Below are 11,845 nucleotides of genomic sequence, written 5' to 3' on the forward strand. Positions count from 1 at the left end.
ATGAACTAGATATTGTATTTGGCACATCCTCTTTAGATGCCCTTACGTAAAGAGGACACACTTTTAGGAGTGAAGACAAAGCTATTGAAGAAGATGATATGCAAGGCGAGGTCTTTATGTCTAGGGATGTCTTTGACACAAACTTTTCTAAGAGAGGTGATGAAACAAATTGTTCAATTTTCATCTCAATCAATAATCCACTTGGTGGCTAGTCTATTTGCAAGGTACCCAGGGTCAAGAAGTCCCTAATCTCCTTTAGATTTGGGTTGGGTGTAGGTGTTCCAAGAAACCTTGGCAATATTAACATTTATTTGAATCTCTTCGCTAATAAAATTCATACATAAGGATTCAAATTGATGAAGGAGGCTTTTTTGTTTTTCTGGGGGGAGGGATCCAATAAGTTCAAAAATGAATGAAGTCCAGGGTAAAAATATGTAGGAGAACAACAATCCTAGAGGCAAAGCCATTCATATGCCATTACAATGATACTACAAGAAGGGGTTCTTTCTTTGGAAAATTATTCCCTACCCCTAGTAAACTTAAGTGGCATTTTTGGGAGAGGGATGTTTACAACATAAAAGGACAATGCTCTTGCATACACTAGTGCACCCCTTTGTAAATGTGTGGGCCTTGCTTGGTAGGGGTCATATATTGAAAGGGAGAGCTTGAGTGAAAGCATACAAATGGAAGCAAGAGCAAGGCAAGAGCTATGGGAGATAGAGCAAGAGAGCAAGAGAGAGACATCGTATGTGGAAAGTCCAATAGTCACACAGTGTGATCCCTTATTCAATAGCCATCGAAAGGAAGAAATAATAAAGTGATAGTGATAGGTGCTTGTCACCTATAGTGTACAAGTGTGTGGGTTTAGTGTGTAGTGAATACAGGGTGGCTAAGGCACATACACAATTATTACCAACAACCTCCCACTTATAGTTGAATGTGCCTCGGTGAGGATTGAGAAAAAATTGTACAAATGTACATAAAGTATAATAGAATGATGCATAGATGTCATCTTATTCTATGTCCATCATCTTCCTAAGGAAGGAAAAATGTTTTGCTAAGACTTTTATCAATCAAGATTTTTACAAGCTTACTGGACTTGTTCTCTACCATCTCCCTGATGATGAAGTGATAGTGTACCTCAATATGCTTTGTCTTCATATGGAAGACTTGATTTTTTGCTAGATGGTACTCGTAGAATTCAAATGGAGTGTAGGATTAATAGTAATACCAAGGTATGTTTCCACCAAATGGCCTTAACCAGAGGGTCTCCTTGTTGCAAGCTTTAGTGGCAGTGTATTTCTGCACCATGGACTTTTAAGAAACAATACCTCTAGGATCAAATATAGCTAAAAGATAAGTGCAAAATAATTTCATAATCATATTCAGATCGAAGTATCAATGCTAAAGATCAATACATCCAAGTGCTAAACATCCCAAACAAAAGGAGTGGCCTTGATAGTGTAATTAGGAAGGATCTTTATAGGAGTGAGGTCAAACCATTACATCCTCTTGTTCTATAAAGAATATCCAAATCTTCTGGATTGACTCTAAAATCTTGATTATGAATTTGATTAAGGACCCAAGTTTAGAAGTGTACTTCCATAAATCTCCCCACATGGCTTGATCCCTTTCTAGGTTAGTCTAGCTCCTTCTTGAAATTCTTCCTTTGGGGGTGGGGGGGACGATGATAAAGGTAAGGCAAATATAGTCATGATCAACCTAGGTGTACTCACAATTAGGGATCTCTTGAGAATGAACTAGATATTGTATTTGGGGCATCCTTGTTAGATGCTGCTACCTAAGGAGGACACACTTTTAGGAGTGAAGACAAAGCTATTGAAGACGATGATATGCAAGGCGAGGTCTTCATGTATAGGGATGTCTTTGACAAAAACGTTTTTAAGAGAGTTGATGAACTAAATTGTTCAATCTTCATCTCAATCAATAATCCACTTGGTGGCTAGTCTATTTGCAAGGTACCTAAGGTGAAAAAGTCCTTAATCTCCTTTAGATTTGGGTTAGGTGTAGGTGTTCCAAGAAAACTTGGCAATATTAAACTTTATTTGAATCTCTTCACTAGAAAAAATCCTACATAAGGATTCAAATTCATTAAGGAGGCTTTTGGAGGGGGGGGGGGGGGGGGGGGGGGGGAGGGGATCCAATAAGGTAAAAAATGGATGAAGATTAGGATAAAAATATGCATGAGATTAGCAATCATAGAGGCAAATCCCTTCATATGCCATTACAATGCAATTACAAGAAGGGATTGTTCTTTGGAAAATTATCGCCACCCCTAGTAAACTTAAGTGGCATTTTCAGGATAGGGATGTTTACAACATAAAAGGACAATGTTCTTGCATACACTAGTGCACCCCTTTGTAAATGCGTGGGCCTTGCTTGATAGGGGCAATATATGGAAAGGGAAAACTTGAGTGAAAGCACAGAAGTGGAAGAAGGAGCAAGGCAAGAGCTATGGCAAATAGAGCAAGGCAAGAGCTATGGAAAATATGTGGAAAGTCGAGTAGTCACATTGTGTGATCCCTTATTCAATAGTCATGGAAAGAAATAAAGAATAAAGTGACATTAGTGTAGAAGTGTGTGGTTTTAGTGTGTAGTAAATACAGGGTGGCTAAGGCACATACACATTTATTGCCAACAACTTGCCACTTAAAGTGCCTCGGTGAGAAGTGAGAAAAAAAAGTACAAATGTACATAAAGTATGATAGGATGATGAATAGATGTCATCTTATTCTACACCCATCATCTTTCTAAGGAAGGAGAAATGTTTTGCTAAGACTTTTATCAATCATTGTTTTTACAAGCTTAGTGGACTTGTTCTCTACCATCTCCTTGATGATGAAGTGATAGCGTACCTCAATATGCTTTGTCTTCATATGGAAGACTAGATTTTTTGCTAACTAGATAGCACTTGTAGAATTCAAATACAGTGTAGGAGTAATAGTAATACGAAGGTATGTTGCCCCAAACTGTCTAACCACAAGGTCTCCTTGCAAGCCTTAGTGGCCATGCATTTCTGTACCATGGACTTTTAAGAAACAATACCTCTAGGATCAAACGTAGCTCAAAACTGATTGCAAAAGCCTTGCATAATCATATTTAGATCCAAGCATCAACGCTAAACATCAATATATCCAAGTGCTAAACATCCGAAACAAAGGTATTGCCCTTGATAGTGTAACTAAGAAGGATCTTTATAGGAGTGAGGTCAAACCATCACACCCTCTTCTTCTATAATGAATATCAAAATCTCATGGATTGACTCTAAAGTCTTGGTTATGAATTTGACTAAGGACCCAAGTTTAGAAGTGTAGTTCCATAAATCTCCCTATGCCTTGATCCCTTTCTAGTTTAGTCTAGGTCCTTCTTTAAATTCTTCCTTTGGGGGTGGGGGGGGGGGGGGGGGGGACGATGGTAAAGGTAAGGAAAATATAGTCATGATCAACCAAGCTGAACTCACATTTAGGGATCTCTTGAGAATGAACTAGATATTGTATTTGGCTCATCCTTGTTAGATGCCCTTATCTAAGGAGGACACACTTTTTGGAGTGAAGACAAAGCTACTGAAGATGATGATATGCAAGGCGAGGTCTTTATGTCTAGGGATGTCTTTGACACAAACTTTTCTAAGAGAGTTGATGAAACAAATTGTTAAATCTTCATCTCAATCAATAATCCATTTGGTGGCTAGTCTATTTGCAAGGTACCTAAGGTCAAGAAGTCCTTAATCTCATTTAGATTTGGGTTCGGTGTAGGTGTTCCAAGCAACCAAGACGAGAGGTGAGCCTTTTGGCAAGGGCTCTGGATTAGACTTTTAAGGTAGAGATAAGGCAAGTAACACATCTCTAGTTATGGAGAGGAGGTTTTTGTATTCCTTCTTGTGAATCAACTTTATAATTGATTGATGGACAAGGGAGGGCATTGAAGGTCATAAACTCCTTTTTGATGACTAATAAGGATTGGATAAGGAAAGACAACGATTCTAGGACTCTACATCTAAGACAAACATGTACTTTATCTTGAGGAGCCATTGAGGTTCGATTTGGGAGCTACAATAGCATGACTTGGTCACATTTGGGTAGCCATTACTGATTGGAAATCAATCAATAAAACTTGGTTTTGGATGCTTGGAAAGATATTTTGGTACATGCTTTTGATGTATGTAAGCATAGGGCTTGCTTATGTAAGTGGACATATTTTCATTTGAAAGCAAGGAGCTACTTGCCAAAAGCATAGGGCTTAATAGCAGGGGGTTTAAGTAGGACCTTTAAACAGGGGGCCTACTATAGTTTTTACAATAGAGAAAATGAAAGAGAGAGACACTCGATGGTTTGCTAAGATAGTGATGTTTATGGGTAGTGTTAATTATCCAGATACTCTAAGAGGTGGTTTAAGATGAAAAACACATGCTTTTAGGAATTTGAATGTGTTAATCTATCCTCCCATTCTTGTCACATTTTTTGGTCTTCTGGAAGTTATAGGGTATCTATTTTATCATAAAAATCCATTTTTGCAATCTTTGGAGTAAGGTTAATTGTGACAGGACTAGTTTCACACTACAAAAAGGAGATACTATATTTTGGAGGTTTCTTTGCTTGAGATTAACAGTCGGGAAATTCCAAAAAGGAATTGCAAAAGATTGGTATGGATTGAAGGGTCCTCAAGCTATTTTGGTATTGTCTTCACCCTTGCAACCAATGAGCAGTTGGTTTTGGAATTTTTAGTCTTGTAGCTGACTATATCTTGGTTGCTTTTGTGGCTTGGTCTCAATTTTAGGCCATTGATGCTATTTTAGCCATTGTTTGGCCTTGTAGGATACTTGGATTGCAGTCAATTGGTCTCTTTTGGCTTGTAGTTGGACATATCTTGATGTTTTGCTACGCAAGACATATTATAGCTATTATAGCCAATTCACCTACTTTTTAAAACACATTATTTAACATTGAAAAATTAGATGGCACTCATTTTTCTTATAGTAAAGAGAAAATCTATAACATATTGGCTTAGAAGAATTAGATAAATCCAATCAAATGTAATCGCATTAATCTTGACATTATGGATGAAAACTTGTGAGAAGAAATGTATGAGTTGGCACATTTCACTATCATGTTGACACTCTCAAAGTTTGTTTCATTTAATGTAAAAGACATAGTAGGTGGTGCATATGGTGTATGGAAGAAGTCATGTGATTTGTATGAGAAAAACAATGTTGTTTTGTAGGTATACTCGTTTAAAGAAATTATTGATCTTTGTATGGAGGAGGCAATCTCTATGTCCAACCATCTTAATGAGTTAAATACCATTTTTAGCTAGTTGATATAATAGAAGATTACTTTTCATGATTTCATTAAGGTTCTATTCTTGTTGGTCACCTTGCTTAAGAGTTGGGATACTTTTAGGATAGCCATTAGCAACTTTGCACCTGTAAGTGGTCTTATAAGATCTAATGTTGAGAATAGCTTGTTCACCAAGGAGGTGAATAGAAAATATAAAGTAGGATCAAAGATCTTTAGTATACTCAATAAGAGGAAGGTCAAATGCCAAGGGAAACTCTCGTGAGAGGGCCAAGTCAAGGAGTAAGTCTTGCAGCAAGAAGATGCGAAATGTAATAAGAAGGGACATATAAAGTATGGTTGCTACAAGTGCAATAATAAGAAAAAAGGAAAAAAACATAATGAGGATGATGGCAAAAAGAAAGAGAAGGGCATGGCAAAGATAGAGAGATTAATGCACTATAAGTAGTGATTATGGAGATGTCTTGTATGTTTCCTCTTTTGGTGATGCATTCTTTGTCACCATGGATAATGGCATGTCATAGAACTGACTTTTGGACTCATGGTGTCATTCCATGTTACTCCTCATAGAGAGTGTCTCACTACTTATGGTGCTGGGAGACACCACCTTGGTAACAACTATGCATGTGGCATTGTTGGTATAGGGGATGTATATTTGTCACTATCTAATGTATCTTCTTTTGTCTTGTGGGATGTACAACATGTTCCGGAATTGATTAAGAGTCTGATAGCTTGCTGATTGTAGTTATTAGGTAATGTTTGAAGATCATGTATGGAAAATTTGCAAAGGGTCTCTTGTTGTTTCCAAAGGGCATAAATTTGGTATTTTGTATCCTTTGCATGTTTTTAGGGTTAAAGACCATGTTGTACCTATCACAGTTAATCCATTAGTTTCTTTACAACATCTTATTTGTAGCATATGTCCTTATTGGAATGAAAGATTTGTGTAGTTTGAATTATCTTCCATCTTTGAAATTATTATCTTGGTTTTTGTGAAGTATTGTCTTTTTGGTTTAAAAAAACTAAAATGTCTGATAAGGAGATGATGGTACTAGAAGATCCATGTGCTTGGATTTGGTATATAGTGATTTGTGTGGGCCTATGCTCAAGGTCTCATTAGGTGGGGCTTCATATTTTGTCACTTTCATAGATGATGCTACTGGGAAGGTTTGGGCTTACCCTCCTCATAAAGAAGAGTGATGTGCTAGATGCATTTTAAAAGTTCTTAGCATTTGTGAAGAATTGTAGCTGGGCAAAAAGCTTAAGTGCTCAAAAAAATAAAAATGATGGTAAATACACTTCTCATGCTTTATGAACTTTTATGCAAGTTGTGGTATCAAAAGAGAGTTGATAGCTTTTGAAAATCTTGGTCAAAATGATGTGGTTGAAACTAGAAATAGGAATGTTAGTATGCTTTCTAATTCTAGTCTCATTGATGGGTTTTGGACTAAAGCAATAAAGACAACAATGTACTAACTACAAAGGACTATCACAAATTTCTCTTATTTATCAACACAATAATTATCTTTGTCATCTTCATCATCCATAACATATACCATTGCACAATAGAAAGAGAGAAAAAGGAAAAATGTTTGCATAGAGAAGAGAGGATAAATCTTGCACCACACAAAGAGAATGTGTGTGAATGTGGAAGAAGAGAAAGGAAGAGGCATATAACCATGTGTAATTTAGCCCACATTTTCCTCAAAAGGTACACAATCCTTCAATTTCTTCTATTAATTTTTTTTTGATACATTACTTTTTAAGGATTTCGAGCCTTTGAATTTATGTCTTTTTAAAGTACTCATCTAGTATTCTAGGGAACATTGATGGGCATGGACCTTCACATGTGGCACATCACTTGTAGTAGTTTAAAAACAAAGTGATTACTTTTGTAGGTAAAATATGGAAGTATATTGCTTGTGTACACCACCTTTCTCCCTATTTAAAATTCATTTTTGGGTGTCATCACTTCAGAGTAGCACATTGGACTCATATTCAAGAAGGTTCAGGGGATTGGTAAATAACCAAAGCATCATGCATATGAACTAAAAAACATAGATTGAAATGCAAAAAAAAAAAAACCAAGAATAAGATCTCAAACTTTATAGACATGCAAGAGTAGAAGAGAACCCTAACTTAGAATGACAAACCCTATAGGATAATGTAAGTGATATATTTGGTTAACTAAGGGCCAAGAAATTGCTGTATGCGATCACATAAAGGGCTAGATATCCTGAACCATGGGGAAGGTAGATCTCCCTTTGAGGTCTCTTTGACATAGAGCTTGGCCATTTCAAATGCACATTAGAACAATTAAAGATTGAAAAAATCCACATTTCCTGATTGATAGATAGGATCTTAGTACTATTGAACCAAGAAACCAACTGGATGGAGGGGGATAAATTCATGAGGAAAGTTTCTCAAGACCTATAGGAATCCTTGAAAATTGCAAAGAAGCAACTAACTTCGATATAAGCCAACTAACTTCGAAGGCCATACACCCAAAAGTTGCAGACTCTCAAAGGACCAAGGAAGGAGTACCCCTAGCAAGCTATTGGGATTGAATATAGTTACTAAAAGAGCAGGACTAAAAATGTAGATACAATAAAAAAATCAAGAGGTTAGTCAGAAACTTAGATTTGGCATGGTTGCTTGATGATTCGTTGTCACACTTGGTACAAAGATGGCTACTTGAAAATTCTAGCATACTCTAAGCCATATATCAAATGATGAATAAGCCAACTAACTCCAGAGGCCATACACCCAAAAGTTGCAGACTCTCAAGGACCAAGAAAGGAGTACCCTTAGCAATCTATTGGGATTGAATATAGTTACTAAATGAGAGAGACCAAACACGTAGATATTAAAAAAAAAAAACAAGAGATTAGTTGTAAATTTAGATTTAGCACGATTCATCGTCACACTTGGTACAAAGTTGCTACTTGAAAGTTCTAGCATACTCCAAGATAGATATCAAATGGTGAATACTTTACTAACGTGACTAGGTGTCACACTTGGAATTAAAAAGCAGTCCAAGATCCCCCTAGAAGAAAGTCAAGTGCATGAACATGGGGTAGAAGATGACACCTATAGTTATGAAGCAATTCAAGTAAGTATGTGAGGCTAATAGCCTCACATTCGAGTCTAAGATAGCACAAACCTTTTGATTTTGCTTAGATGAAAAGGGAAGGATGTGGTTTACAAGCTTGGATGTTGCCAAAAAACATAATTTTCTATTTCCAAACATATTTCCTTCATGCACTTTATAGATGATATAGGGTTGACCTTAGTATAAAAGGGATTCAATATGAGAGGATATATGAGGCCATGGCTAGTAATTTAACCTTAGATAGATCCAACATCAATGGCATATCAGATGAAATTGTTAGAGTAGATAACATCCATAGGGGAAGGAGTAAATATAAGAAGGTCATGTGATGAAAATGACCTCAACACCAATGAAGATATTCTACCTACCTTTAGACTACAACAAGAGGAGCTCTCAAAGATCATGGAAAGCATAAATCAACCAAGAGATTGTAGAAAATGTACATGGTATACATTGTGTTGCAGACCCTCTACCATCAGAATGCCCTAGACCTAGTCGAATTTGGACTAACTATGGTAACTTTGACCATATGCTAACATTGGATTACACAAATAAAATAGAGGAGCCTTATCTAGAAGGCCTCAACAGTTGGCTTTAACATCCCCACTAAGCAAAGGCCAATTCCATCTAGAGCAAACACCAATCCTTCAAGAATTAGGACTTATCTATTGAGCAACAAAAGGAACAATTGGAAGAAGAGGGAATATCTGAGCCCATGCGTCTCATATGATGAAGATGGAAATAGATTCCTTATCATTACTAGCCCTTTTAAGTGATAACGTTGGAATGTGGCCAAGGAAGAATGTTGGAATTGCAAACTACTTGGGCACATGCCATTCAAATGTCCTCAAAAGTAGGAATCCATCAAGAAGAGAAGCCTGAAAAAATATGCAATGATTGTGGGTCCAGTCATATATAATGGGATTGTCCTAAATACAAGGCATTTGATAGTATTGCCATATGATACAAGTCATTACTCATATATAATGGGACTATCCTAAATACAAGGCATTTGATAGTATTGCCATTGGGCCTATGGGCTAATATTTCACAAATAAGATCAATGCCATTGTAATTGACCTCAACAACAAGGAGCTAGTACCACTCACATATTTTGGGGTCAAACTTATAGCAACAATTTAATTTTTGTGCTCTATTTTCACCATAGGTATTTATGGAGAGCCAGCTTGATGCCACAATGGGCTTGGGAATCCCTATTGTATGCTTAAGATTACTATGCTACCCCACCTATGAGATTTGCATGACCAAGATATTTTCACCATAAGTATCTATGTAGAGTTAGTTTGATGCCACAATGGGTTCCCAAAGCCCTATTGTAAGCTTAAGATTATTATGTTCACAATTGATGGATTTGATTAGCTAGATTATCTACACTACTTCTATATCCCCATGTCCATTCTAGTCCCAATCTTGGTACAATCTCCCTCATAAGCAAAGAGAAAGAAATATAAATCTAAAAGTGAATTGATACCATTGGCTACGACAACTAAAAAATCAATATTGCCAAAATTGGGCAAGCTAGAGGCCAAAAGCCTATGCTTGTCTATTAGAAAAAAACACAACAACCACCCAACATTAAAACACAATAGCCAAAGCTAGTTTGCTATTCAAATAAGGAAACAAATGTATCTCAAAATCCCCACCATTACCCTAGAAGCAAGAAATGGAACAATAGTTGCATTGTATCACTGCTCAATCTAAAAGGCTAGATCTTAAGGGGAAAGCAACAAAACCATTTAACATAAAAGATTAATAGACTACAACATTTGGAAATCCATATGAATAACCAAAGGCTAAAGTACATGTATTGCAAAAGTAGAATAAGAAACTCAACAACAATAATCATGTACCAAGACTAGATCCTAAAGATGAAAGCAATTGAAACACCACAAGTTTCACAATGATAATCTAAGATTGCTAACAACTCCATAGCCTAGGCTTCTAAATAGATATCTACATCAGTTTCATCCAAGGTTTTGAGTAACCAATCATCCTTGATTGTTAATATTGCCAAACCCATTGAGCCAATACTACCTACTAAATCCAAAACAAGAGTGGAATATAGACAATTGTAGATTTTACTTTACCAACTCCATTAACTCAGCCAAGGAAGAAGCTCCTCATACTTCAAGAAAATAGATACAAACTCCAAGTCAAAGGACACGAGATAGTGTAGAAATTATGAGGATTAGCCCTTCGTGACCATATTCTCTAGAAGCTTTAAAAATCAACTTTCCATAAGGAAATTGGTGATATAGTAACATTAATTACTTGATTTTTTCTCATGCTCACATTGATGCATTGGCTAAGGAATATGAAAAGCTTCTATCAATATTGATACATGGGATGGCCAAGAACATGTCTGCACCTCTCACCCAATGATCATGGAGGAGCTCTCATAGCTCTGCAAGGTGTAGCCACGAGTCTCATGTTGATTTCCTCTTTTTACATAAATAATTACTAGAGTAGTCTAGAAGAGGAGATACAAGAGCTAAATCAAAAAGTAGAAGGAGAAAGTATATCCCAATGGAATAGTATCATAGAGCAATTAAGAGCTATGAAGACTTCTACATGTGATCAAACATATGTACCTACTACTTCCTTGCGAGCATTGATAACCACGTGTGGATCTCCACCCATTAAATGAGAAATTATCTACTTGAAAAACTTCTAATATAGAAATGCTGTATGCGACTAGTAGAATAGGCCAAGATAACTTGGTCCTAGACATAAGTATCTACATATCATTCCTAAACCTTACACCATATACCTATTCTTGATGCATATACATATCTTTGTTATAACCCATACTTCTGCTGAGGGTAAAGATGCCTATGCCTACACCATCATGTATTTACTTCACACGCCATGAGTACACACTTGTACACTGTAGGTGGTGGTGGGTGCCCATCACTATCATTTTATTCTTTATTCTTTCAATGACTATTGAATAAGGGAAGGCCGGTCACACACTGTGATTATTGGAGTTCCCACATCGTGTGTGGCTCTCTCTTTCTCTCTTGCTTCATCTACCATAGCTCATATCTCTATTGCAATCTTTGGCTTGCTCATGATTCCACTCAAGCTCCACCACTTTTTTCTTGTTTCCTCTTCACTATAGGCATATTCACCTTTAAGTGGGCATTTCTTGGGGGCTAAAGGCTCCCGTGTTTATGCTGCCGTATTTATGTCACACACCATGAACACACACATGTACACTATAGGTGGCAAGTGCCCATCACTGTCACTTTATTCTTTATTCTTTTAGTCACTATTGAACGAGGGAAGGGTCACACATTGTGACTATTGGAGTCCCATGTCTTGTGTCTCACTCTCTCTCTTGCTCCATCTAGCATACCTCGCTTCTCTCTTGCTTTGCTCCATCTAGCATACCTCG

Source organism: Lygodium microphyllum, chromosome 16 (assembly GCF_053477565.2).
Source record: "Lygodium microphyllum isolate KBCC chromosome 16, Lygodium_microphyllum_v1.1.10, whole genome shotgun sequence".
Taxonomy (NCBI): Eukaryota; Viridiplantae; Streptophyta; class Polypodiopsida; order Schizaeales; family Lygodiaceae; genus Lygodium; species Lygodium microphyllum.